Source organism: Rhipicephalus sanguineus, chromosome 11, assembly GCF_013339695.2.
Source record: "Rhipicephalus sanguineus isolate Rsan-2018 chromosome 11, BIME_Rsan_1.4, whole genome shotgun sequence".
NCBI classification, from domain to species: Eukaryota; Metazoa; Arthropoda; class Arachnida; order Ixodida; family Ixodidae; genus Rhipicephalus; species Rhipicephalus sanguineus.
In genome coordinates this window covers 125,586,226-125,611,585 of record NC_051186.1, presented here as the reverse complement: position 1 = coordinate 125,611,585, position 25,360 = coordinate 125,586,226, and positions in this window count along the sequence as shown.

Genomic DNA, 25,360 nt, shown 5'->3' with positions numbered 1-25,360 from the left:
GAGTTTTGAGGAAAGCCCGATAATTTGGTAAGGAACAGCCAGCCATACAAGAGATCCTGGGGAATAGCTGCGACTTCGAAGTGAGTCGGCGTTGTTTTCCTTCTGGCGCTGTTGCTCTTGGGATGTAAAAGTGCGCGCGAGATGTTGACACTCTGCCGCTTGTCGGGCAGCTTCGGGCGGAGGTGGGCATTCGGAAGCGGCAGGACGATATTGAAGGAGAGTGTCGATGCTGTGCGAAGGTACGCATCCATACAGGAGAAAGAAATATGAGAATCCCGTTAGAGCCTGGGTCGCAGTGTTGTAGGCGAACGTTATAATTGGAAAAACGCGGTCCCTCTTACCATGATCAGATGTCACGTGCATCGCGAGCATATCACTGAGGGTGCGGTTGAATCGTTCTGTGAGACCTTTATTATGCGGGTTGTATGCTATGTTCCTTCGATGAACAACGTGGCATTTGGAAAGCAGAGCTTCGACGACTTCTGAGAGGAAGGCTCGACCCCTGTCACTGAGGAGTTGCCGAGCTGCGCCATGTCAAAGGATGAATCGGCGTAGGACGAAAGGCACTACGCCCCGTGCTATGGCACTTGGCAGAGCAGCAGTTACGTCGTGGCTTGTCAAATGATCCACAGTGACTATGATCCACTGATTGCCATCCGGTGTCATCGGAAGTGTGCTGTACATATCAATGTCGACGCGTTCAAAGGGTTTGGCAAAGTATGGAAGGGGCTGCAAGGCTCCAGACGCGCGTAAGGACGGCGATTTCTGGCGCTAGCACTTAGGGCAGCACTGAACAATTTTTCGTACACTATTGCACATTCCGCGCCAGTAGCAGCATGACGAATACATTCATATGCTTTTAAAACTCCGGCATGGCCACATTGTGGATCGTCGTAGAAGGCAGCACATATTTGAGATCTTAAGGTGGGGGAATGACTAAGAGCTATCTACGGCCTTCGGGAGCGTAGTTCTATCGGTTTTGCAGCCGATCAGGGATGGCGAAATGGGCAGCTTGGCGTCGGAGAGGTCGGGATACAGGAATGTTCGATGCTCAAGAAAGATAGCCGTAGAGAGAAGCGATCCATGGGTCGCGGCGTTGTTCAGTAGCAATGGAGCCAATGTCGACAGATGAAACTGAGTGTGTGCAGTTCGTTGCGCAAGCCCAGTCTGGAGGTAGAGGCGCCAGTAGCAGCATGACGAATACATTCATATGCTTTTAAAACTCTGGCATGGCCACATTGTGGATCGTCGTAGAAGGCAGCACATATTTGAGATCTTAAGGTGGGGGAATGACTAAGAGCTATCTACGGCCTTCGGGAGCGTAGTTCCATCGGTTTTGCAGCCGCTCAGGGATGGCGAAATGGGCAGCTTGGCGTCGGAGAGGTCGGGATACAGGAATGTTCGATGCTCAAGAAAGATAGCCGTAGAGAGAAGCGATCCATGGGTCGCGGCGTTGTTCAGTAGCAATGGAGCCAATGTCGACAGATGAAACTGAGTGTGTGCAGTTCGTTGCGCAAGCCCAGTCTGGAGGTAGAGGCGAAAGGGAGAAGGCGTCCGCGTCAGAATGCTTAGGTCCGCTGCGATAGATGGCGCGAATATCGCACTCCTGAATTCAAATTGTCCAGCGTATTAGTTAGCAAGAATGATCTTTCTACGTGGCGAGCCAACAAAGCGCATGGTGATCCGTTACCAGGTCAAACGGGTGACCATACAAATACGCGCAGAATTTGGTAAGCGCCCATACTAAAGCTTGGTAAGCGCCCATAATTGGTAAGTGCCCATACTAGTGACGCTGTAATTGGCGTATGCTTTTGTCAGCGTGCGACTCGCGTAGGCGACGACGTATTCGGAGTAGCCGGCGTTAGGTTGGGCGAGGACAGCGCCAAGACCGACCAAGCGCTAAGAGCGTCTGTATGCACTTCAGTTGTAGCTGTTGGGTTGAAATTACGAAGGATGGGAGGAGACGTGAGCAGACGAAGGAGCGTAGCAAACGCGACGTCGAAATGAGGAGACGAAGAGGAGAGTTCTGTGTCACCGCATAGGAGCTGGGTAAATGGCGACATGATCGACGCAAGATTTCGGACGAAGCGCCAGAAGTAGGAGCATAGCCTGAGAAAACTTCGAAGCTCTTTGATGGTAACGTGCTCCGGGATTTCGGCGACGGCACGAAGTTTCTCAGAGTTGTGTAGAACACCGTGCTTGGACACTGTGTGGCCTAAGATGGTCAAATCCCGCGCGACGAAGCGGCACTTTTTGAGGTTTAGGGAGTTGCAGTCCAGTGTTGGTTAAAAACGTCAAAACCTGTCTGAGCCGATGTAGGTGGACAGAAAAATCAGGAGAAAAAACTACAATATCGTCGAGATAACATAAACACATAGACCACTTGAGGCCACGCAGTGTGTTGTGCATGAGTCGTTCAAATGTGACAGGTGCGTTGCAAAGTCCAAAGGGCATCACGTTAAATTCCTACACTCCGTCAAATGTAATAAACGCAGTTTTTTGCGATGAGCTTCAGCAATCGGAACCTGCCAGTAGCCAGGACGCAAGTCTAAGGACGAGAAGAATTCCGCTCCTTGAACGCTGTCAAAGGCATCTTCGATGCGCGGCAAAGGATAGACGTCTATTCGCGTCACCCTATTTAAGCGACGGTTCCCTATTGCAAAAACCAGCGCCGTTCCAGTACCCCCAGCGTGATACCAGTACGTTTTTTGGCACTGGATTGCACTGGGAACACTGGTATACGCTCGAATTCACTGGGACTCCGGTGAAAGCACTGGGAAAGAGCTGGGTGGCACTGGTAGGTGCACTGGCTTTGCCGCTGTGACGCTGGCGCTCACTGGGAAGCGCTGGAGACGCTGGAATTTTCACTGGCGTGCGCTGGCACATACTGGAGCCTGCACTGTTTCTGCCAGTGCCGCGCGCTGCTTTCGGATCCTGCGCGGCGGAATGCTTTGGTATCGTTGAATATCGAATGTTTGATTCGATGGTACCAATAGATGCTATCCTAACGGGTCCCAAACATGTGTCACAAATTCTAGCTTGGCGGAGAAAGACGATCAGATGCGCGCTATTTTCATGATATACGTGATATGTGAAATCACGGTGGCTGTTAATGTTTCCCTGTCGAATGTGGAGAAAAATATGTCAATAACCAAAAGCAACCAACACTGATCATTTTGCTTTCTAGCACGCGTTTTTTTATTCATGCAGTGTCAATAACGTCGTTAATTTTTGCGGAGCACGTAGCCGCACTGAATACACCTTTTGTGCATGCCGCGCATATATACCAGTTTTGAATCCGTGATGTGTTGCGGTAATGACTTCATATTGGAATGTTTATAAGTCTGGAGGCGTCGGTCTGAACATACAGAGCAAATCGTTACATCGCCGTACAGTTGGCAAGAAGTAAATGAGCTCTGGCTTCGCGACCCCTCCCAACGGAGGCCAGAAAAACAGCCGTCGTTCGATATCGCCACACCGGAAACGCATTTCGGGCAATTTTTGCACTTCCACTCACTTCAGCTATACCTTAGGTAACAGTTAAAAAGGTTCCGAGGCCAAAATGCAGAAACTTCAACCATCGCAACTCATCTGCGCCGAGATCGGTCCTGCCCAGTGCGGCTCCCAGCGAGCGTTAGGCCTAGCGTACCGGCCGAGTCCGTCTACACGCCACCGGCGCTTCTTGGTTTGAGTACACGCAATTCCAACGTGTAAGATTTACTGTAAAGTACAGTCTGGCCATTCGTTAACCTAAATTAACCATTTTTTCTTCTGTACGGTGTCCGCACAAGGAGCCATGACCATCGATGCGAGGCGCTTTCAGCAACGAACGCAGGCTCATCGAAAGCAGCCGGCCACACTCGCCGGTACTTCTCTGACTCATACGTCAGAACACATACCTGTCAATTGCTACGCGTTAATGAACTAACACACCGGCATCATTTTTCAACGAATTGTATTTGGTTTTGCTGATCGGTTTTTATAGGTGTAGGTATCGATAGAACTGCAAATTAGAATACAGCACGCCCGCCCCCCGCAGCGATATCGTCGCTCGCGCGAGAAAACTAGTCAGTATGAATTCATGTAGGCGCGTGTTTATCAAACGAGTCATCATAAAGCTTCTGTGAATATTGATCATTAGCAAGGGCGAGAAACGGCGATTAAAAATCGGCCGTAAGAGCCGTCAAACTGTAGCCTGCTCCTCCATCCATTTGATATTTTTCGGAGTTAAGACGGGAATTCTTAAAAGAAACTTAGCGCTCTTCCCATTTTGGGCATTTCATTCGTTGCCGGCAACCCTTTGTTTGTGTCTAATAAAGAAGCAAGCTCGATTTGGAAAGGAAGATCGCGTCTTTCTTGAATACGTGGCATCAAAATACGAAACGAAACGCTGTCTTGCTGTATTCACTAGCCCTTTTACAGCGCTAGCTTAATGTTTCAGACTTTTACGAACAATTAGAGTTTCAACCGGACTGGTATCCACTCTTCATGAAATGTATAGCTTTAATACCCTTTTAGGACTTCTGTGTAACGCTTGTACGCTGGTAGAGGCCACCTCGAGTATTTTGTTCGCTATGTATGCAAATTACACACATTTGTAATAAATACTATGAAAGAAAAAAAAATTCAGCTTGGCGCAATGGTAGAGCACTTGCTTGGTGATTGAGAGGTGGCGAGTTCGAATCCATGTAGCGGAGCTTTTTTTTTTTTTATACGGCTTTTTTTCTTCTTCTTTTTATTGCATTAATGCTTTCTATACGACTTTCTTTACTAATATATTGATGTAGGGCACGTAGGCACCGCCGTTTGAACGCTGTAGAGCCGTTTTGCGCTTGATTACCCAGCGCCTCCCAGTAAAACGCCGCCCCAGCGGCCCAGTATCCAGCGCGACGCTGGGCCCATAATCAGGCATGGCACTGGACGCTGGTACCTAGTGGCGCTGGGTTTTACAATAGGGTTGTCGACGCAAAATCGAAGAGACCCGTCTTTCATGCAAACTAGAACGACAGGAGATGCCCAAGGACTGTGGGATGGTTGAATAACGCCATGGCGTCGCCTATCTTCGACCTGGCCGTTGATGACACGATGTTCTGCAGCGGAGACGCGGTACCGTCATTGACGCAAAGGCTGGTGCAAACCGCTGTCAACGTATTTGCACACTTCTGGCGTGCGACCCAACTGTGGCTGAGAAACATCGAACGAAGTCGTGAAGTTTTGGAGACGTCGAAGAAGCGTGGCGCGTTCTTCAGCAGTCTGGGTATCGGCGATTGAACTCGTGAATATTTCACTCGATGAGCTTTCCTGCATTGAAAGGGCATGAAGATCGTTCGAGTCAGTATGGCACAATTCGTCTGGCACCTTTTGAAAGAACGAAGAAGCAAGGTCTTCCACGCGACCGAGACATCCACCGACAAGCAACGTAACCGGTGCTGAGGGGGAATTGTGGACAAAACTATGCGGCCGGCAGCGATGTCAAGTGCAGGAAAAGGCATTGGGACGGCTCTGCGACTCATTCAGTTGTCGCAAGCTGTGAACAAGACCATAGCATCGTTGAGGCCACCACAAAAGACAGGGACAACGGCAAAAGAGGCAGGCGGAATGTCGGTGTCCTCACGCAGAACGAGTTTAGGTGGCCGATCAAGAGCTTCGTGCAATGGTTCTCACACAGCAATATGCCCACCAATCCAAAATAGTTCAAATCTATATTGCGTTTAAAATTGATATAGCACACTATTGTCGGTGTTCAGAAGTAAAATATGAATTATTTCGCTGTTATTGTTTGGAACATTTTCTTTCGGCTTGAGTTAGCCCTAAAAGAAATGTAAATCACAGCGAATGAACGGTATAGGAATACTTTGCGACAAAATTAAAAGCATCTTTCACCTTCTGTCGGTGTCGTCCTTTGTTACATGGGCAGAATGGCGATGGCTACACGTTCAGAGCGAGCGGTCCTTCTCGGCAAAATGCACACCGTTCTGGACTGTCGGTAGCGTTCGCTTGTTCATGGTACTATTGAACGCTGTCAAAAAGAAAGCTTCAGGTCTTCCTTACGCTATAAATACCGCACCGTTTCCGATCAAGTATTCGTCAATGAAAGATCGGTGTCCAATATATTTATTTTAGCTGTCTTTTATAACGACATGCTACTGTAGCAACAAAACTAAAATAAAAGAAAAACCAAACAGAAGCAGGAAAGTTCGCCTCTTTTTAGATTCGAGTCTTCCTCTAAGACACCATGTCGTTAAGTAACTACCAATTTGCCCACCAAAATTTATAATTGTGAAGTGAAACCTATATAGGAAGGCAACTAGGACAGAAATGAATCAGATTGTATGCGGTCATGATGCTTGTTTCGGCCGCGATTGTTGACGAAGCGATGGTTTCACCGATCTGGCTCACTTTTATTCAAACACGTGCAGGATTTCGCTCATTTTCGATTGAAAACAGGCTTTTTGAGTAGACGTTAGAGTTAGGAATTACCCCATTTTGCTCGCACTTTTTTTTAAAAGTGAAAAATTCTTAGGCGCGCTTTTCGCTGCCGTGAAATTGAGCCCAGTTTGAGTTTCTGGATTTGGCTCTTTTAGAAAAAAAGAACGCTAAAAATATATTTAAAACTGTTTTCAATGAGTCGTCATTTATCCTTTCATATGGCATGCGTCAAAGCCCCCCCCCCCTTCTCCCCGCCAACTGAAGAAAGAAATTTAAGGAAATGACCATAGAATTGTTTTTATGAACACCTTACGCCAGCGATTAAAATGCTTAGAGGTATTGTTGATGAGCACACCACATGTTAAAGTGTGCTTTTCATTCACAGAAATGATACAAAAATAGACGCTTCAAAATTAAAGCTGCACACGCAGGAAGTGACTAAGCAGGCAGCTGAACTATGGAAGTATTTTTTTTCTTTTACTTTGCAGACGCCCTCCGTTCCTATACCTATAAAATAGCACTTTTGGTGGTCAGTTGTTAGGCGACTTCGTTCGGTGCTAATTACCCTTCCCTCAATTCAATATTTTTCATCAGGTAAGAAAATTTTCCAGTGATTCTAGAACAGCGTTGTCACACTGCTTCGCATTTTGCAACTTTTTCGCCACATTTTCCTGTTCACATATAACACGATGACGATGACACCCAAATTATTGACTGCACTTAATTCTTCCGGAACATCCAAAACTTCTTCCTTGCGTACTTCTCCGACGTTATCCTGCGACGTGTGGGTGGCGTGTTTTAACAGCGAATCTGTTTAAGATAGCCGTAATTGGTGTGTGCAGCCTATCGGAAAACTATAATCATCATTAATGAACATGTGCCACAAAAATTGGGTAAATCGCACCACTCACCACTCGTCAACCAGAAATGAAGAAGGTAGCAGTTAGCCCAACAAATGGCTGCGAAACGACAGCGGTGAGGCGAAGACGTACAAAGAGAGAATATTGGGGAATGAGAAATGCAAGGGCAGCTGCGAGAAGACCTCTAAGCGATGGAAGCCCTACATCAATGGCGACGTGCTCGCACATCTCTGAGGGTGCGAACCCCTATATTTGTGTGCGCGCTGAAGCAAATGAGTAAGCGTGCATTACAGTGTGCTCGATTCTATCAGTCAATAACTTAAAACAGCCTTGAATCAGTTCGTGCTGCTATAGACAGTTTCGCTGTTTATTAACATAGGTACTGGTCGGCTTCCGGTTTCGTGCGCTGGCGCAGGCTAGCAGAATTGGCGGGAAATAAAAGTATTGGTGAGTAGCCTGTAGATTTTCAACAATTTACTCCCTGTGTCGAGCCAAACAATGCAAACAAATATTCTTCTAAGCTACACACAACATTAAAAGAGTTAGTCCTTAACTTTAAACGCCTTTCTTTCATGTCAAATCCAAAAAAGAATATTTCCTTACTTCGAAAAAACTTAAATATAGGATTTCTGCTTCGGTGTTCCAGAGTAATAGAAGACGTCACCGGAAGTTTCTTGGGGTACATCCCGTGCTCCTACTATCGCAGCCTTGAAACCGTCTATACGGAATGCGTCATGGGATGACGTATACTGCGCAGTAGAAGCAGATGCTGGATACCAAACATTTATTGATAAATATTCGAAATGCCCACGAACTATAGGTGGCGCGCCGTGCTTTTCAAGATGGCGCCAGGAGGAGGGTCACCCCGTTTGTTAGCATAGGAACAGATAGGACGTGCGGACGTACGGCCCGTGCCACTTTCACCGGATGAAGTCATGAGCTGCCCTGAAATGGATATGAGAATAAAATGCTTTCCCAAACCATGGAAAGTGCTAAGTACTCGCCAGCTAATTATTTGCTGCGGTGTGAAAGGTTATATTTCAGCTCCGTTACCGTGCATAACGATGCTTTGCAAAATCCTGTGCGTGCTACATAAAGCTGCATGAACTAGAATTGATGTGTGAGCTGAACGGCACTCCGAGGTAGTACGTGCCGAGCCTGCCTGACGGATTTGCCGCAGTAGTAGGCCGCCAGCGAGTAGCGCCATCGTTGCTGCACGGGACCGCACGTTTAACGTGGTGATGGTTTGCAGACATAATACGCCGTCGTCATTACTTGCGCTGTCGGGAACGCGGAGTTACGTCTTCAACGGAACACAAGCATTTCGCATCCCATTCAGTAGCGCTTCTGTCACAGCCATGCTGAGACTCTAGCCGTGTGCAATTCACTTCACTCGCACGTTGCAGGTTCGATCAGCACGACCGAAACATGAATATCGAAAAGAATGCACACGTATGCTTTCGCAACGTCGAAGAAGTTAGCCGAGCGGCATGCATTGTGGCCGTGACTGCACGTTCTATCGCTCTAACCATTTCGCTTCGCTGGTCGAGCTCGAGCGCGTTGGCGGCATGCGGCGCTCCTAATATTCACAATAATTGTAATACATGCAATGCACAAGAGGAACTATGCTTTTATTTCGGTCTCGCTCAGGGATATTATACATTAAATACAATCAAAGTGACTTACGAGCGTGAAAGATCATTAACGCACGGGGGGACGGGAAGTGCAACTCGCTCCTCGTGAGTTAGCAGCTGATCGTTCATCGTCGCTGTCTCTCTCGGTGCTTTCACAGTCTTCTACGTCCAGTGAAAAATCCTCGGCCTCAAGATGGTTTCTTTCAACATCACTGCTGAAAGCAGTCTGAAGAATTTCCTCCGCCGAACGACTTCGACCACTCCGCGTCACCACGTTTACAATTAGGGAGACGTCTGGGCCAGAGAACATCTACCACTTGTCTGGGCGCGAAGGACATTTTGCTCTCAGACCGGTCAACAAGCAAATCGCTTGCAGTGTGCTGCCACCTATCAACAAACGTACAAAAACAAGCGGCGCAGCGCTGGCTATGAAACCAACACACTGGCGAAGGACGGCGTGGAAAGCGTTCGCTCCACGAAAGGCGTCGAGCAGACGCGTCCTCGAATGATTGAAACGTCGCTCGCACGATTCGTAACAGCGCTTTCCTTACAAAGGATAGAGGCCCTATTTTAATGTATCGCCAACTTGAGATCGCTCAGGTATACAAAAGCACATCGCGTGCCCGCGCGACCTCCCGCGTACGATGTTATGGAATTCATGCACTACAAGAAACACTGACCAATGCTATATGCAAGTAAAACAGCGTGAGCTTCAACTGAATATGTCGGACGATAACATTTAACTAACCTACCTGGCTACAGAAAGCCTCGCGAAGCTGATAGTACGTGTACGCTGTGGGCTAGCATTGTAAGCGCTAATTGCCACGTATTTTCACGAAAACTTCGCGTCTCCCAAGAACGAATCAGATTTCTCGTATCACGGAGGGCCCGATTTGTTCAGTGATGCAGGGAACATGCAAAGTCGTAGTGTTCCTTTCTTGTCAACGCGGTAACACTGAGGCTAGCACAGCCGAACAAGGGAGCGACTGCGTAGTGCTGCCATTTTGTCGTCTACTAACCCTCCTCGAGAGGACGCTCCTGAGTTCCGCTTGGCGGCGCGACAGTCTATGGGCATTGCGAATAAAGCATTATGCTATGAACATTTCCCTATGAAGAAAACATCACGGCGAAAGAAAACCCGGAAGCCCTGGATTAGCCCTTCTTTGCTTCATCGCATCAGTGTAAAGGACTAGCTGTACAAAACATTTATCAAAACTAGCGACAATTCAAGGCTATCGGAATACAAGGCGTAGAGAAATAAATTGAACAAGGATATCAGAACTGCTAAGACTAAGTATTATGCGGACATTTTCCAGCGGAGCAGTGGCCGTAGCGACGCTCTCTGGCGGCAGCTATCCACTCTTCTACACCCTGGATGTAAAAGTACAATACCTAGTAAAATGATTTACAACGGAACTGAAACGGGTGGTCCTTCACTTGCTAATTCCTTCAATAACTCCTTCCTTGCGCATTCCTAGTCCAGTGGTAGTATAGACGCATTGCAATTTATTTCACCGAGTGGCCATGGCAACGTGTTTCTTTCTCCTGTTGATAGCCAAGAAGTTGCCACCAAATTTCGTAGCCTTAAAAACAGCAAGGTGTGTGACCGGGCTAGTTGGTATTCCATATTGACGTGAACAGCGTTGATCACGCTGTTCACGTCAATATGAGCGTTGATCACGTGTGCCTACTTGTTCTCGTTTTTCTATGTTTGTGTTAATAAATTTCAGTTGGAAGTCAGCGCTAGTCCTCGTCGTTTCTTCGTCCTTGTGTATTACACGCGCTGTTCACGTCAATATTAAAAACAGCACTTCGTTGAATGGACACGACTTGCAGATAGTGCATGTTAAACATGTTATCGACCTCATTGCAGCCACACTGACCCACATATTTACCCTTTGCCTTACGACGTTTACTTTCCCTGTTCAAATGCAAGTCCCTAAGGTCATCCCAGCCTTTAGGAAAGGTGATAAGAATAACGTTGCTAACTATAGGCCGATATCGCTTCTTCCTGTTTTTGTCCAAAGGCTCAGAAAACGCCATTTTAACACGTCTATCCAGGTTCATTTAGCGACCTAACGTTATGACGCCATTCCAACACGGTTTCAGGAAAAATAGGTCGACTGAAACTGCGTTGCTAACGCGGAAAGAATTCATTCATCGAAACTTTGAAGAAAGACGCCTAGTACTAGCCCTTTTTATTGACTTTAAGAAAGCATTCGACAGTTTAAATCATACAATACTTCTTGCAAAGCTTGAAAACTATGGGATTCGAGGCTGAACTTGTGAACTCTTATTTGTCGCATCGACGTCAATACGTTAATGTTAATGGGCACTAATCAGAAACGCTAGGTCATACCTCAGGTGTTCCGCAGGAAAGTATACTGGGGCCTTTCCTGTTTAATTTATATCTTAACGACATTATCAATATTCATGATAGCTTATTTTATGTTATATATGCGAATGACACCAATGTATTTTTCAGCGGTAAAATTCCTGACGAACTGATAAGAAAAACTAACTAAATGCTTGCCACACTGGAAGGCTGGTCGAAACTAAGAGCACTAGAAATAATGCAGCTGAAAGGAAAGCGATCCTTTTCTGCTCTAAGGGCAAAACTGTATCAATTTGTGAATATTTGACTTATAGCTGCAAAAACATAGAAATCTTATCAGCATTTACAACTCTTGGTGTTTGGTTTACGGAGAAGATGCTGTGGGGTGTTTGTACATGTCAACACGTGTGTTTAGCTGTCTCGCGTTCTGTTGGACTCTTATACCGCGATAACTGCGTTCTTCCAACCAATATCAAATTGTTGCTTTCCAATCAGCTTACAGCGCAAAAAAGACAAGTACACAGACCAAGAATGCGAATGTGTCCTTGTCTTTTTTGCGCTGTAAGCTGATTCAAAATGTACTATATCCAACTAGCCCAGATTTCCCTTCTTGTTGCTTTCCAAATCTTTGTTTATGTCTCAAGTGACCCGACGAATAGAAAGAACAAAAGTTAGGATCCCAACAGGAATCGAAGCCAATCCTTCTGCGTGGCAGTCAGCTATTCTACCACACAGCGTTACACTGGTTTGGAAAAACAGCCTGTACAGGCGTTATGTAGGTGCAACGTCAATTGTGGTTGTGGTGCTGGCTATTCAATTTTTCATAAAAGGGATAAACACTCCATATGTATTCCTACAATACAGGCGTCATATAAGAGTAACGTCTGTGTTTCCATTGTTGGCTCCGATTTTATAGCAGTCTTTTAAACATAACATTTGTATTCCTATGATTCAGCAAGCTATACCAAAGCATTGCTCGACCCCGGAAGAATACATTAACAAATGGTACGTATGAGATTCACACGACTGCAGCAAAAAGTGTACTTAGTTTCCGTTATAGTGACGTGTGTGCTCTAACGTGAGGGCTGATGTTACGTCACACCATGTGTTACCCTATAAACGCCAGTGTTGTCGACGTGCCTGGTAAGCTCACGATGTGCACACAGCTACTACACTTATAAAAACATGTCGATCTACATTGTAACGCTTGGCTAAAAGCCGTAAAATACAGCATAAAAGCACTGCTTCGCATGAAACCGATTTCCACAACGCGTGGTATGTGCCTTTGTACTTATTTTATTTAGTTTTTCCACATAAGTTTTGTGTTAGCATCTACTACTATAACATGCCGAGCAATGCCGCCCTCCCTTTTTTTGGAAATTTGAAATAAGCGCCAATAACCGAACAAGCCCCCCCCCCTAACCCTCCTTCCCTCCGGCCACTTTTTTTCCAAGACGAGCATCGCTTGTGAAAAAAGAACCACAAGTATGAGTACACTGAGCGCCTATCTAATGTTGTTTAGAAAATTCGGTTCGGAGGGTGGTTATGGTTCGGAGGATGGTGCGCTGCACGCCAGGCTCTCCGGTGACGGCCATGTACCACCGCAGGTCTCTGCATGCCGAAAGCTCGGACTGAACTTTTGTGTCCGACTCTGAGGAGCCGTTTAACTAGTTTGATAGTGACGAGGGGGAATAAAACAAGTAAATAAATAAAGCAGTTCATAAGAAACATGGATGGGTTTTTTTAACACGAAAGTGTTTTATGCCGGGGTCGACCAAGACTTCAGTGAGGTATTTCCGTCACGGAAATGATGTCGAAAAAAGGTACACGAATAGATGGCAAAGAAAAAAAGGTTCCGTCATCGGGCATCGAACCCACGACAGCTCGCTCCGCAACAACAGATGCCGGGTACGCTATCCGCTGCGCCACGGTCACAGACTCTAGAGTCTTTACAAACGCGCCTTTTATATCTTCCACTCTCTCGGTCGGCGAGGTGGTGTTGCCCTCTGGGAGCGGTAAGGTAAAGTAATTCGTCATTACTATGGCCTCCGCGATTAGCACCTGCAACGCCTTACACGCCCGTCTCATTCGGCGCGTTTTCAATAGAAGTTCAGTTTTGTCAATGCCTTAACACACCGCGAGGTGGCGACATTGGTCCAAGCGTGGTAAAAGCGTCCGCCTCGCTCATAGCATCCCGCTAATCCAAACCAAAAATAGATCTGCGACGCGCGCCTGCCACACCTGGCTGTAACACCGCGTTCCCCGCTCACGCACTCGCCCCGAGAAAAGTCGCGGCTGGTCTACCGGGGCGGCACGACGTGCTTTGCGTTTCCCTCTAGTCCGGGCGCGGTGTTCAATCACATTTTAAAATGCCGCGGGATGGCGACCAAGTTCTGCGTCCAATATGCGACGCTCTTTTGGCTATCACACCTCCTTGTTTGATTACGCTTTCACCGCTGACTACTACAGCTACCACAAGGGTTTGTTTAATCATTTAACACGGACGTTAGTCGTCGGGATGGAGATGTACCACCAATCGTCAAAGTGGATGCGTGCACGTTAAACGGTGCCATTAGCTGCCAGACATCAATATACATTTTACGAGCTCCCCTTATATCAACGCACAGTAAACATTCAGTTACTTCTGTAAGGGCACGCTTTACTTTCGTGTTATTCCGATTCCTATGACGGACGGATCAACCATGTTTTTCATTTCTAGCGGCTCTCCCGCCGTCATCTTGGATTTCGGTCCGGTACCGAGCCAGCTTCCCTCTCCCATATCTGGTCACATTATTCTTCATCGTAGAGGGGGGCGCTTGCTTTGCATTTTACGGTATGTGCAGAACAATGCCATTCTGTACAAAGGTACAATGCATCTTTTTACTGAGGTGGAACTAAAACTGTGAGCTAGACATGTGCGCCGGACCCAAAATGTCCGGCGGCGGCGCGTCAACGGCGCGGGGTTCATCGGACCGGCGGCGGCACGGCGCGCGGCGGGGGGGGGGGGGGGGGGGTGAAGCAGTGTGCGATAAGTACACGCCGTAATGTTATATGAACGAGGGCTAGCAGCTAACTCCTTTTTCCGAGCGCGAAGCATTGAGATCACAGCGCTCACAACGCTCACAGCACGTAGAAGGTATACGAGCTGTTCGCTGGGGCATGTCTGCCGAAATAGCGCGCGTGCCAGCGCTCTCGACCGCGCCCTTATAGTCAAGTTCACACTTTCTGCTCGAGTTACGCAGTCCCTCTCCCCAGACATCCCTTCCTGCTCCTTTGCCGAGCAAACGACGGGCGGTGAGTTTCCTTCTACTTGTGGAGCAATTGACGGCAAGCCTCGCACGTGGGTTGATGGTATTCCGTGTGCCGGAGATGGCCAGCTTGTTTCATCTCGGCTTTAGCCATCCTCCTTGCCAACGCTTGCGAGCTTTTACTCGCGGGTAGAACATATTGCCACGTGCGTTTCTTTATCACTTTTGCTGTATTCGGTTTTCGGCCACAAAGACTGTCAGCAACGCTCAGCGCGAACCGCGCCTCGTTGTTCGAGAACCTTCGCGATCATTGTAGATCGTTTTGTTAAGATTGCGCGCAAGACGCGCACACTCGAGCTTATTCTAGAATTTGCACGACAGCCAGCGATAACGCTGGAATATTCCACGGCACATGTTTAAATGCCGACGCGCTTCACCGCTTGTCAGTTGATCGACGGACGACGCCCTGTTCGCCGCTATCATTGTACAGCGTGCATTGCTGTAGTTCTAGGTCTCATTTTCCGGCCACAAGTTCGGCCAAATAAACAGTTTCATCCTACAAACGCCGACTGCTGTGTTCGTCGACGTCACGACCACGTTACATCAACAGCAACAGCTTCGATGCCTTCTGCAGAAAAACAAGGACTGTTTCTCGTCGTCATCGCGGGTCCGACAAACGCCCCTTGCTAAGCACCGCATTATAACAGAAGAAAATGCTCGACCACTCCGTCAGAGTCCCTACCGGGTTTCGACGCGGGAACGGGACGCCGTGAAGAAACAGGTCGACGAAATGCTACGCGACGACATCATTCAGCCGTCGAAGAGTCCGTGGGCATCCCCCGTGGTGCTAGTGAAGAAGAAGGATGGGACTCTCCGTTTTTGCGTCGATTATCGTCGCCTGAACAAAGTCACGAAGAAGGACGTGTATCCCCTTCCCCGGATTGACGACACCCTGGATCGATTACACAACGCAATGTACTTTTGGTCGATGGACCTCAAGACCGGTTACTGGCAAATAGAAGTCGACGAGAGAGACAGAGAAAAGACTGTCTTTATAACGCCAGACGGCCTGTTTGAGTTCAAGGTCATGCCTTTTGGTCTTTGCTCGGCACCTGCGACTTTTCAACGGGTTATGGATACAGTACTGGCCGGCTTGAAGTGGCAGACGTGCCTCGTGTACTTGGACGACGTCGTTGTGTTTTCCTCAAACTTCGACGAACACCTTCGGCGCCTTGAAGCTGTACTTCAAGCAATCAAGACCTCCGGACTCACTTTGAAGCCTGAAAAGTGCCGCTTCGCGTACGAGGAGCTCTTGTTCTTGGGTCATGTGATCAGCAAGGATGGTGTTCGCCCGGACCCGCGGAAAACAGCTGCCATCGCTGACTTCCCGACGCCCACCGACAAGAAGGCCCTACGCCGTTTTCTCGGCTTGTGCGCCTATTACAGACGTTTCGTCAAGAAATTTTCACGCATCGCCGAGCCACTGACGCAACTCACAATGGCCGACGTCGAATTCAAGTGGGAAACGTCGCAAGTTCAGGCATTTCAAGAATTGAAACGACGCCTGCAGACGCCTCCGATACTTGCGCATTTCGACGAGCACGCCGATACGGAAATCCACACCGACGCAAGCAGCGTAGGACTCGGCGCCGTCCTTGTGCAGAAGACCGACGGATTGGAAAGGGTCATCAGTTATGCTAGCCGGTCGCTATCAAAGGCAGAAATCAACTATTCCACAACAGAAAAGGAGTGTCTGGCCATCATCTGGGCTACATCAAAGTTTCGCCCCTACATCTACGGCCGGCCCTTCAAAGTTGTGAGCGACCACCACGCCTTGTGTTGGCTAGCCAACTTGAAGGACCCTTCAGGTCGCCTCGCACGGTGGAGCCTAAGACTTCAAGAATTCGACGTTACAGTCGTTTACAAGTCCGGAAGAAAACACTCCGACGCCGACTGCTTGTCTCGTGCCCCCGTCGACGCACCGCCGCAGGACGACCACGATGATGACTGCTTCTTGGGAACCATAAGTGCCGACGACTTCGCTGAACGACAGCAAGCCGACCCGGAACTCAGGGGCCTTGTGGAATACCTCAAGGGCAGGACCACCGTTGTTCCAAAAGTATTCAGGCGGCGATTGGCGTCATTTCTCTTGAAAAACGACGTCCTCGTAAAGAAGAACTTCTCTCCGGCCCGGGCCGACTACCTCATCGTTGTACCTTCGGCACTGCGACCAGAGGTTCTGCAGGCCCTGCACGACGACCCGGCGGCGGGCCACCTCGGCTTTTCCCGCACGCTCGCGAGGATACAGGAAAAATACTACTGGCCACGCCTTCCTGCCGACGTCGCCCACTACGTTAAGACTTGCCGAGATTGCCAGCGACGGAAGACACCGCCGACTAGGCCAGCGGGGCTTCTGCAGCCAATCGAACCACCTCACCGGCCGTTCCAGCAAATCGGGATGGACCTACTGGGGCCGTTCCCGACGTCGACTTCCGGCAACAAGTGGATCGTCGTAGCAACTGACTACCTCACCCGTTACGCCGAGACAAAGACCTTGCCCAAAGGCAGTGCCGCCGAGGTAGCCAAGTTCTTCGTGGAGCACATCGTCTTGCGTCATGGCGCCCCAGAGGTCCTCATAACAGACAGAGGTACCGCCTTTACGGCGGACCTAACTCAGGCGATCTTCAAATACAGCGAGACGAGCCACCGCCGCACCACCGCCTACCACCCACAGACCAATGGCCTCACCGAGCGTCTAAATAAGACCATCGCCGACATGCTGGCCATGTACGTCGACGTCGAGCACAAGACGTGGGACGCCATCCTTCAGTACGTGACCTTCGCTTACAACACGGCCGTCCAAGAAACGACGCAGATGACGCCGTACAAGTTGGTCTACGGAAGAAGCCCAGCGACGACGCTCGACGCCATGCTACCCAACGTCACCAACGAAGAAAATCTCGACGCCGCCGCTTACTTACAGCGCGCCGAAGAAGCACGACAGCTCGCCCGTCTACGGATCAAGAACCAGCAGACGACTGACAGCCGCCGCTACAACCTTCGACGACGCCACATGGAATACCAACCCGGTGACCGTGTATGGGCATGGACGCCAATACGCCGACGGGGACTCAGTGAGAAGCTTCTTCGGCGATATTTCGGACCGTACAGGGTACTTCGACGCCTCGGTGCACTCGACTACGAGGTTGTCCCTGATGGCATTACGAACTCTCAGCGGCGCCGTGCACGACCTGAAGTCGTCCATGTCGTGCACCTCAAACCATATTACGCACGTTAGCGAATCTGAGGACTGTCATTTTGCTTTATTATTGTGCTTGCTCTCTTGTGCTTATTGTTTATTGTACTTTGTTGCTTTATTCTTGTTATTTATTGTTGCGTGCATCGGCCTGTTCTGTTTTAAGCATCGGGACGATGCTTTTTCAGAGGGGGGCATTGCCACGTGCGTTTCTTTATCACTTTTGCTGTATTCGGTTTTCGGCCACAAAGACTGTCAGCAACGCTCAGCGCGAACCGCGCCTCTTTGTTCGAGAACCTTCGCGATCATTGTAGATCGTTTTGTTAAGATTGCGCGCAAGACGCGCACACTCGAGCTTATTCTAGAATTTGCACGACAGCCAGCGATAACGCTGGAATATTCCACGGCACATGTTTAAATGCCGACGCGCTTCACCGCTTGTCAGTTGATCGACGGACGACGCCCTGTTCGCCGCTATCATTGTACAGCGTGCATTGCTGTAGTTCTAGGTCTCATTTTCCGGCCACAAGTTCGGCCAAATAAACAGTTTCATCCTACAAACGCCGACTGCTGTGTTCGTCGACGTCACGACCACGTGACAATACAATGCCCGGAGCGATGTTATCGATTTAAAGTTTTTACGGAACATGACGGCGACAGTGAAAACTTGTCCTGAGTGTCCATACAATTGCTAACGCAATAGAAATGTACAAAAAACCGTCGAAGCAGGCTCGCCTTTTTCCTGGAAAGCTGCATCGTCTCCCCTGTAAAGAGTGCGTCCGTTGGAAGAATCATAAAATCCGGTGCTTTTTCAATTGGTTTCGTTCTCGCCTTCAATACCCTTCGTACAGGGGACATCTCCTCGCCACTTATTTCTTTATAAAGCACGCGTACAAGGTCAGCACTAAGCGTTGAACCTATCATGACTTCGCGCTTGTCGGCTACCGTCTGTGCGCGGTCGCAAACGCACAAAATGGAGCGAAATCAGTTAATCGCGCACAATAGTCGTGCGAGAGAAGCAAGAGCGGTTGGGCGGCTACATAGCAAAGCAGTATGGGAGACAAGCACTATATGGACCAGTCGAGAGTATGTACCCTGATGATGTCACGTGAATGGCATCACGAAGTGCACCAAAAGACAAGAAGCGCTAAGAGAGAATAACGCGCTCGTTGTTTATTGTTGTATTTTCAAAGACTGTTAGGGGCCCCTTATAAAAAACAGGGCGTGCAAACAGAGACACAGGAGAGTAGTCAAGACATCAGAAACGCCGCTAACTGAAAAATCACACAGCCGCCGAACCGAAGGTAGACACAAATATTTATCTGCGCATTCCCATGTAAGAGGCCATACCTATCACTCAAGTGCCAGGTCATGTCATGTCTTCTTAACATGAATACCTACCAACTAGCTCAGCTATATTCTAAGTTTGCCATTCTCTTTACTTCTCTATTGAGTTATCCATTTACTTGAGTACGAATGAAAGGAAAAGGTGTACTAACGTACTAATATATACATAATACTTATCTATTTTATTTATTTATGCACAGTGTACTTGGTCCAAGACTCCAAGAATATGCTAACCGGCGAGTTGGGTCGTCGCCCTTAAATGCTGGAGGACGCGGCAGCGTTAAGGTCAGGCAATATTCGTGATATTTCAGGAGAAGTAAAAGATACTACAACTTCTACGGAGCTATTCTCGATGCATTCGTCCAAAGGAGATGTCCACAGTCCGTTTCGGCAGAGCGCATTCAGTGATCCGAAAAAGCAGTGAGCCGTGATGTCACCTCGCTCTTGACCACGTCGCCACACCGAACCCGACAGCACATTCCTAGCGTAGGAAGAGAGTGGACGAAATGCACAGAAACAGGAACTTTTCAAGTATGAATTTGCATATGAATGTGTCCCAGATGTTTGAGAACGATCCAGGGAATGCGTACCGACATTACAGCTGCGTTAGACTAAAGCCCGTCCATTGCGTCTGTTGCCGCTTTTTTAAGTACAACCATCATTGTTTCGACGACGACGCCCACTTCTGGTTCCGGAGCATCCGGAAGGAAATTCTTGAGCCACTTCATTCGCTTTTTCCTCCCATCTTGTTTCGGCGCACGCATGTGCACACGCGAGAAAGCAAATATTTCATTCTCCGTTTCGCAAGTGTTGTTGTTTTGAGGTTCGTCGTAAACTGCCTGCCGCCGAGCGAGTTTTCGCTCGATGTTTCTGCGTCGCGAGGGCATGGTCGGCCATGGGCGGGTGCATCAACCGGAAAAGCAGCAGAAACATCATGGCAGCACTTCAGCTTCCGCTAGGCGGGGCGCCGGTGTAAAGGGAGAGTGCGAGGACGAGTTGGCGCTACTTAACCTAGCCGGCGGAAAACGCATGGCGGGGCTTTACGTTAGACGAGCGGCTGCATTAAAGCTAAATCCATGGCTAACACGATCAAAAGACATGTGCACCGAAAATCGGATCTCCGAGTGCTGCGTTCGTTCCATTGAAGCGCATTCCGTCCCTATCGTCCAGAGTTGTTTGAAAGCTTCGTGATGTCATGATGGCGCTGCAGAACAAGAACCGGAAACAGGGGGCGCGCTTCTCGCCGAGCTGCCGCTATTCGGCGACCGCTGAAATAGACAGTTAATTAAATGGACACATCGAGAAGAGCTCCTCCGGTGAAGTGCTGTATTTTATTTTGATTCCCCATTCGAATTAAAAGAAAACACTAACGGCGGCGCGCCGCAATTATTGCGCGGCGACGGCGGCGTGATCTCTCTTGGGACTTTGGCGGCGGCGTGAGCGGAGTGACCAAAAGCAGGCGGCGGCGGCGCCGCACACCTCTACTGTGAGCTCCGATGAAAAACTAGATATGGTATGATTTTTTTACGTTTGTCAATGTGTAAAAATTGTCACTTACGAATGTTCTTTATTCTATCAAAACGCAAACGCACCTAAGCCACTCATTCTAGTTACAATATTTTAAATGCTACCAAATAACACATGAGAGAATTTCTGTTGGCTTATTCGCTATAGTTCCCAAAAGAGTAGGCAAACCACCATAAATGCATTGAGAAAAACGCAGAGATCACGTGAGGTACGCCCACATATTGTGTCAACGTGTCGAAGAAAAAGGACGAAAAGTTATTCTGAAAGCTCAATACCCAAGTTTTCGAAAGATAAAGAAATTTTCTATGAGATGATTGCAAAATTACAAAATCAAACTTTTAGAGCAAACCGTCTCAGGCCACCTTCAAACTACCCATTTGATTCTCCAGAACTAGCACAGAGCAATTGCGATATTTCGTTCGCCAGTAAGTACCTGCATTGCAGCTACAAGAACACTGCAAACGGGTTTGAGCCTTTTAGGGAGTTTCGGGCTCGACGCATAACGTGCATCCAAAAGGTACTACGCAAAACCCCCTTCAAAACGAGGTTCAAAAGGAGGTTTTATTTACATCCTTTAAGGGAGTGATTAGACGGAACTAAGGAGGTAAATTTGTGTTTTTATTGAACTCATTTTGAGGGCTTGAACGGAGCGCATTGGAAGTTTTTCTGGTTCTTTTGAGAGCTTTTAAAGCCTCCTTTTGGAGGTAAAGTTGGTGTTTTTATGTAAGCCATTTTGGGGGCTTGAACAGAGCGCATTGAGAGTTTTTCTGCTTCTTTTGAGAGCTGTTAAAGCCTCCTTTTATACGAGGCCCTAGAGCGGTCGCGAAATGAAAAAAAAGTATTATTTAGGCAGTACATTACGTTTACCGGCCAATTTCCGTTACTATTCATCACTAGGACGTCATAGAAAACGTACATCAAAGTATTTATGCACAATCATGACATTTGCATACAAGTACGCACGACAGAGGAATCGAACTTGCGACCACACGCACTCAAAGCAAGCACTATAACCATTACACCACAACGCCACCACTTGCAAGCTTGCTTTTTTCGTGGGCTTATATATGTACCGATGTATGTACAAAGCGGCTGGTAACCCGTCGGCACAACTTCGAACTTCTGTTCTTGTACCATCGGCGTGTGTTTGCTCTTGCGGAAGGTCAATACATAATTTGTGGGGCGTCATGCAGGCCGAGCCGATCGACGTAAACACCCTCGGCTCCGAATTCTCCGGTTCACCGTGTCGCGCCACTAGAAAAATTATAAACTGTGCCCTCTTCGCTCGCGCTAAATTCGTGAATACCAGCGTGACAAAGGTATCTTCAGATGAGCGAACGTATGTGCATTCCATGAGCGTATGCTGTGGAGCAATTTTCGTTATTTCTGCAGCCGCGAACTGCGCGCGTCCAGATGCGGCAGCGTGTTATGAGCGGTTCGAAGACCGCCTACGTTCTCATATGAAAGTTACACACGCAGAGGCCCGACTTAGAAGAACATTGTAACGCGCCTACATTAAGTGCATTTAATGCGCGCGTACTGCCGCGAGCTGCACGCAGGGGCAGCAGCGCGCTCTGAGCAGCTGAATAAAACTCTGTTTCCGCAATTAGCGCTTATTCGCAATGCACCCTTTAGCGCGGACCGCCTGCGTTCGCATATGAATATTACACACGCAGAAAATTCCAGAGTTACAAGGACATTGTAGCGCGCCTACATGAAGTGCGTTGAATGCGCGCGTACAGCCGCGAGCAGCGCCTTCTGAGCAGCTGAACGCTTATCTATTTCCGCAATTAGCGCTTATTCGCAATGCACGCTTTAGCACGGCATTCAGTGATTCTCTATAACGCATATTCAGTATTTATTTGCTTTCATACTCGGATACTACCTACATTTCTTACTAATTAGTTTTTATTGGTAGGCATCACGCCACCGCGTTAAAGCGAATGCCTAACGCGTGCCCCAAGGTCAAGGACAGCCTCCCCAGTTTACCAGTGACAGGTCTCCCACAAAACAAAAAAGTTAATGTACTTGCACTTCTCTCTTGTGAACGTCCATGTGTACTTGGCCCTCCCCTCAGACAGATGATGCAGTAACCATTAAAAAAAAGCATTACCCTCTTCCTCAATGGAACAGCTGTTCTTGAGAAAGTATGGTTCTGTTGAATTAGTTCACCAAAGCAGCAGAGAGGTTGGCTTGTTTGCAATTCAGAATTTCACAATTGTAACACAGAAACGCGAGGACTGTAGCAAACATGCAGAAAACTGGAAAAACTATCATATGTGCACTCCCTCGTCCACCTGCACACTACGTTAAACTTTATTTATACAACAGCAACCTTCAATTATGCTACTATTGATAAAAGATCACCCAATCTACGTTAGAACACAGTGATGACTTTCTGTCTTTCTGTTGCCTATCTTCTACAATGTGTCATAATCTGTGAATCATCTGTTAAATGTGATTGGTAATAAAACACAAGCAGTTACATTGAGCAGGCAGTGTTTCAGCAATTTGTTTTGCAAGCACAAATTCATTCCTTCATAATTTGCATGCACGACAAGTAGTCACACTTCAATTGATACAAAACCAGTGGTTGCAACATTTTATTGGAATCAAAACAGCAGCACTTCTCGTGTCAATGTAAGGGTATAGGTATATATTTCCATCGTCGTGCACAGAACCTACTTCCAAAACTGAACACGTGGAACAACATATACAGTACAGCCTAAGAACTATACATAATTCACAGCAGTAAAGCAATACGAAAGTAGGGTGTAAAATCTCATCATGATGCGCACTAACATGTGCACTTCACCGTGCCAGTATGTAAGTAGAATCCAAAAAAAAATAAGCTACCCAAGGAACTTGGTGTCAGCCTACACACGAAGGCAACTAATTAGTACAATAAGGGTAGCATCACTTTTAGGAAATATGAAACCGTGTAGACAGGCAGTTGTACAGTTTTTTATTGCACTACTTTGCCCTATGGCATCAAAACATGTCGCACATGATTTGGAGTTGAGTTTCCTACAAAAAAGCCCAAAATAGACCTGTGGTGTTGACTGTAGGTCCACTTACCAAGGTGCATAAAAGCATTCAGCAATGCCCACAAAATTACAAGGTTGCCTTCATATGTTGCTGTACATATTTACTCACAGATACCTGGAAGCATCGTAAATTTCTGGAAGTGTGCTTGGGAACTTGTCGGCATAATCACATGACTGCAATGTACCAATACTTCTAATATGCATAACAAGTACAGCCATGCTTCAATGTTTTTATGCCAGCTAGTGCCATCTCTAACTCAAAAGTTCATCCTTAATTCCTCACTTGATGGCTTACGCATAATTACCACATTGAAAATAATCCAAGCACCATGGCTGCAACGTCAACTTGCAATTAGGCAATCACAGGCACTAAATAAAAAAATTCCTGTAAATAGTGACTGCTCGCTTTGCACATTAGATCCTAGGACTTGATATGCCATGAGGATGAATCAAAATTGACCACACATATATAGAGACTGTGAAACAGTCAGGAGTTCATTTCATAGGTAAGGAAAACGTGAAAACGAAATCAGAACACATAGCAACAAAGGGGACGGAACGACACACTACTAACAACTGAAGTTGAACATGTGCGGCTTTTTTAGTCATATGTGTTTATATCTTTCTGTGGTTTTGATTACACTTCAGTTACTAGTAGCGCACTGTCCTGTCTGCCCCCTTCATTCCTCTGTGGATGTGTGATTGTTTAGTCTTGTAATTTTTTCGTACTGTGTGTTTGCATCTTTCTGTGGTTTCGATTAAACTTCAGTTGCTAGTAGCGCGTCATCCTGTCCCCTTCATTTCTCTGTGCTGTGATTTTTTTGCACCCTCTTTAGCTATGAATATACACCAACTCGCCCAACTGCCCCTGTTAAGACTTATGTTTGCTGAATAACACTGGGCCCACTCAGCGTCTTTTTAAACAATGCGAAATTTTCAAATGCACACGATATCAGAAAGGTTGCACGCAGTATTGCGCATAACACACTGCATCAATACCAGCGTTGGCCTAAATGTGGTAAGATGTACGAGCTGTTCGACATAGTGTAAAGTGAGGCACATCAGGGTGTTCCCACAATCATGGGTGTCGGCAGGGGTTTGCACAAAGGGCACCTGCCGCCATCAAGACACACCAGCAAGTGACCCCACCCAAGCTACACCAATGCTCTCCTGCTCAACAGGCCGACACGTTACACCGCCTTGCACCCCCAAGACAAAATCCTGCCGACACTCATGCCCACAATACACTTGACTTGAACACAGACTGGTGGGCAAGCAACACTTGCTGCTTTGCCAGAAGTGTATTCCTGAAAATTACACAAAAAAGAAGTCCACTAAGATTTCTGTATACATAAAAATGAATGTCTTACCGAAGATTCGCGCTTGACTATCCTTATTGAAGACATTTTGTCAAAACACGAAATAAATACAAAATTGAGATGCTGCTATGTGATTTCCTTGTGAGTGTTTCACTTCGTGTGCACAGGGCAAAAAACAAACGGATGTAAAAAAAATGCGAAACACCACCAGAAGTGTACTCTTGCCATGTTTACCATTATGTGGGTAGTTTTTGATGTCAGTAAAGTTATCATTATAAGTACACTTTAAAAGGGTTGTGAATGTTAGCAAGGTCTTGATTAACCGCACCTACTCTGTTTAGGAGTGAAGATTGGGCAA